Source organism: Osmia bicornis, chromosome 16 (assembly GCF_907164935.1).
Source record: "Osmia bicornis bicornis chromosome 16, iOsmBic2.1, whole genome shotgun sequence".
NCBI lineage: Eukaryota > Metazoa > Arthropoda > Insecta > Hymenoptera > Megachilidae > Osmia > Osmia bicornis.
This window is the reverse complement of record NC_060231.1, coordinates 474,184-479,257: the sequence shown is the minus strand read 5'-3', so window position 1 is coordinate 479,257 and position 5,074 is coordinate 474,184.

The window sequence follows — 5,074 nt, the reverse complement described above, 5'->3', positions numbered from 1 at the left end:
TCGCTCTTTTGCTGTCCACACCACCGACCTCTCTCGTCCCACTGGATTTCTTACTAAAAGCTACGTGCTCGTCACTTGTTAAAAAGAACTAGAAAAGAAAGGATCGCGAAAAATATTAAGAGAAAGAGAGAGAGATACGGGTGCCGACACGGAAGAACGAGTTGCTAAATTAATTTGGAAATCAAACCAATCTAAAATTAAATTGACTTTATTTTGTAACTCTGTGAAATAAACTGAGCATTACAATCGAAAACCTGGAAGCTTCAGTCACCCCGATAACTTTAAAAATCTCAACTTCAAACACCGCTCAATACGGATTTTCGGGATAATATACTCGGTAGAGTCTCGCTGTCGCCGGCGGACCAGCCTTCGACCTAAACTACTCGGCGTGGAGACTCTACCGAGTCTCCTTATACTGGTAATCAGTAGGTTGCAGGTTCGAATCTCGCTGTCGATATTTTTTTTTCTTCTTTAATTGATATCTACCTTAATTTTTAGCATAAAATTACGCCGAGTAGTTTAGGCCGAAGGCTGGTCCGCCGGCAACAGCGAGACTCTACCGAGTATATTATCCCGAAAATCCGTATTGAGCGTTGTTTGAAGTTGAGATTTTTTAATTTATCGGGGTGACTGAAGCTTCCAGGTTTTCGATTGTAATGCTCATTTTATTTCACAGAGGCACAAAATAAAGTCAATTTAGTTTTAGATTAGTTTGATTTCCAGATTAATTCAGCAACTCGATTACCAGATTTCATGTTACGCCATCAGCCATTTGAAGCGTTGTTCATTTTTATACGCAAACTGTTTATAACGGAGTAAGCGATTTTCATGCAATTTTCTCGGAAAATCTTGAGAGGCGTGCGCTACTGCTTTGCCAAATTAAATTTGGAGCGGACATCTTCAAATACTGCAAGTTTGAAGAAAATCCGTTTTCCGTCGATCGCGTCCTCTCCTTAGCTCGGTGAAAGCTGATTTCAGTAGACAAGGACAAATAATTAATTCAATGAAGAGAAAGAAGACAGACGCACATTAAATAGATGCCGCGACTGGAAAAAGTAAACACGTAGCAAAGAAAATTTTATTTTCAGTCATTTTCGTCTTATCTTTATAACTGTAACACCAATGGTTACCTGACATTCTTCCGATCAAAATGAGTCCAAACACGATATAATTTGAACCATATTTACTCTACATAATTCATTATGGTTTACATTATGATTTACTCTACGTGGTTCATTATGTATTTATTAGATAACGTAAATATGATCCGCTTTACGTCGTAAAAACGACGAAGAATCAGACCATCTTTGTACGATGCATTGGAGCAAAGTTACCAAACATATTTGGTAGTGGTGGTATGATAGTCACCGCCTTCGACTAAGGTCGAATCGACCGACCGCATCGATTTTTCAAACTATCAAATTCTTTATTTTTTTATCCGACTTCGAAAAGGAGGAGAATACTCAATTCGATGTGTATATTTTTTTTTCGTTTTTTTATGTATGTTCACCGATTACGCCTAGAGGGATGGACCAATCGGAACGAAACTTTTTGCATCTTGTAGAGTATCTCTCCCGTGTTACGTATCCGTCTCGGAAATTTCCTTATATGGTGTTACAAACCCTTCTCAAGAAATTTCCTTATATGGAATCGGATGTGTGCACCCGACACCAACCGTCTTCTAGAAAATTCGAGACCAACGCAAAGCAAGGGCGCGGTCCTACGGGTCACGTAGAGTCAGTCCCCACCACCCTTTTTACTCTAGTTTTTGAGTATAAAAAGGGTGGCGACAAGGGCACCTCGGGTCTAGTTGAAGTCTAGAATCAGTTCGATACACGTCAGTACGTTCTTTTTCGGATAATCTCTGCAACGAGGAAACTCTGCGAGATCGGGTATTCAAGTCCCTTTCAAGCACTCACAGTAACTATACAGTACGTTGTCTGCTGTTAAGCATTATTATAATCGTTGTAATCCGCCCCCGTTTGCTCGTGTTCGTGAAAACCGAGAAGGATTAGATTCTTGCTTCGCGGAATCGAAACTAAACTTTATTTATTCAACTCATTTCAAACGTGCAACCTAGAGTTCAATTCATTGAATACCGCGACAATTATACACAACAATTGTAAGGTCCGGAATAGAGAATAAACTCATACTAGTTTAATTTACATACTATTGTACAATTATATTTACTGTCCAGAAACCCACTTAGGTGTACCTTTACCGCTCGAGGTACATCAATCAAGTTACGAGACCTAATTCTAACGCTTCCTGCGGCTCCCTGCGTTAGCCATACGTAGGTTCGTTCGCATATCACTCTCCTGAGGCTCCCTACGTTAGCCATACGTAGGTTCGTCCTCCACTCTACACCTTTCCTGTGGCTTCCTACGTTAGCCATACGTAGGTTCGTCCACCATAGCCAACCTGCTGGAGCTCCCTACGTTAGCCATACGTAGGTTCGTCTCCACGTCTACTTCCTTAGGCTCCCAGTGTTAATAACAACACTGGTCAAGCCATTAACAATTACCATTTACCGAATTGAAGCCCCGGCTACGCAGCCGCCCCCTCCGGCTCGTAACATTATTATATAACTTCCTAACTTTCGTTCCATTATATTATTATAATTGAGTAAGTAAATGTACAGAGTAATTAACAATCGCATATGGCATATCGAATTGCATTGAATTAAATTACTTGATACAGATTATTAATATGTGTCTGCTTTATTTTACCTGCTGTGATTATAGCTGTGGTTATATCTGTGATGATTATATATGCGATTATATTTGCGGTTATATTTATTTGACTTAGTTTAATGGGTCTTGTATTATGGAATTTAGAAGAGTCTATCTGGATTGGATGGATTAATGAGTTTATATCATATGCGTATATTGCGTTTATAATCCCTTTGCATATTTTAAGGGTGGGTTTGATTCTGATTCTGGTTTCTTGTTTCTTAGTTCTTACCTGCTTAGTTCCTCTTGTAGTATCATGCATTGTTTCTAAGCTTTCGCGGGTTGTTTGGGCTCCCAGGCATTGTCAATTAATTGTAGACTATAAGATGTATCATATATCCTTTAGCAATTTAGATATGAATGACGTGTAACGACATTGGTTTATTGGTTTATTGGTTTATTGGTTTATTGTTCGCCGTTCACTATTCACTATCCTTATTCTTTTCTTATTTTTATTCTTGGTCACTTGACATGTTTCAGTGACTTCTTCTTCAATTGAATGTTACGTTTTACGTTCCATGTTCCTATAATATTATTCACTGCTCTTTTGTAGCTCTTCGTACCCCCACCCCCAGGATAATGTTTTGCATGCTATGTTTAATTCAATTCTAGTGCAGCTGTGACAGTTGTAAATCTGTGTATTTTGAATACTTACGGTACTTTATGCAATCTTTTGTACATTAATTACCCTTTCTTAATTACAATTCTGATTCTGATTTTGATTCTGATTTGGAAAATGTTAGTTCAGTATTGGTTAATACGGCTGGTGCTCAGGGAGGCATACGCTGCGGTAGTCCGTCCTGCATGATACAATGTCTTTATGGTTTTCTGTACATACATATATGCGTTATGGTTCCTTAAATTCTTTGAATTTCTTGACCGTGGATCTCATATGACTTTCTTATAGGAGTGTCTGGCTTGGTTTAGCACCTATATGCCTTTTCTATTAATTGGTATTAAAGGGGGTTTAATGGAACTGCATCATTTAAACTGACTATAGTATGAGGAGTTTAATTAATTATCTACATCGGTATACTTATTAAATTGATTATATTTGGAGTGTTTTCGTTACATATTATATATACACATATGTTCATAGTAATTTTGATCTATTGTAGTGTAGTTTAGTTTTCTTGTACCTTTATATTATGATTTAGTAGTAATATGGTTGTATGTGGGGTTTATTATTGATTGTTTATTATTGATTAGTTTTCACCACGCGCTGTATTGCATCGACTTACCTGTATCAGTATTAATATTAATACCATACTTATCGGAGCGGTATTATAATCCAGTAACAATCTAATCTACTCAATTTATAACTATTTGAATTGTTTGATCTGCCTTATGGTTTATGCCGATTTAGGTCTCATGTGCTCCCCATATTATATCAGATGGGTATTCTCTTCTCCTGTTATCCGTTAATTACACTCTACCTCCACTTCCATTGGCTGGCGTTAGGGCTTCCTGCAAATAGACTAGGATTATGTTACATTTTACATTTAATACTATGGTTAATTTCTGATGTTAACAGTTCTGTCTCTTCCTATTATTCTCATTATGAGGTATATGTTGCTACTTATCTTTATTGATGATTTGCTCGCAATAATTTCTAATTGTTTTTTATTGCCTTCATTTGATCATTGATTGTACTCCATCATGTTCGCTTGCCAACCACGTTGAGGTTGTGGTCGCGTAAATGTTCCTGCAAGTAAATTTAAGTAACTTAATAGTTTCAATGAATGGTTTCAATTATTAGTATTACATTACGCTCACCTATTTATTTTCTTCCCAGCTTACTTTCTGGTTATACCCTATATTCTATATTTTATACTGTACCTTATTTACCTTTACCTCTGATAATAATTAGTAGCATTCTATGTTATGTTATGTTTGCTTCTCTTCTCTCATGGCTGGCTTGCTATTTGCTATCTGTCTGGCGACTTTATTTTACTTTACGGTTCACATCCTTGGTTTATTTCATCTCAAATTTATGGTTTATCTTGAGTTTAATTTTATGTGATTATATTGTGCGCTAGTGTTGAATGTTAAATATTCCTCTTCTGCTTTTTGGCTGCTCGGCTGTATGTATGTATGTTTGACGGTTTAGGTTTTGGAGGTTTTGTTGGTCATTTGCTTATGTCCAGTTCACATATGCTCGCTTGCCTGCTTGCGTGCAATACTACTTATATTTACTTCACAGTTTCTCACGTTCTCATATTGCTTACTGTTTCTTTTACTGTTAACTATTCATTAACTGCTCTATTGCATTAGATGCATGTTCGAGCGAACGGTCGTGATAAGCGAACTGTCTCAGGAATACCTCCCGCGACTAAATTCTA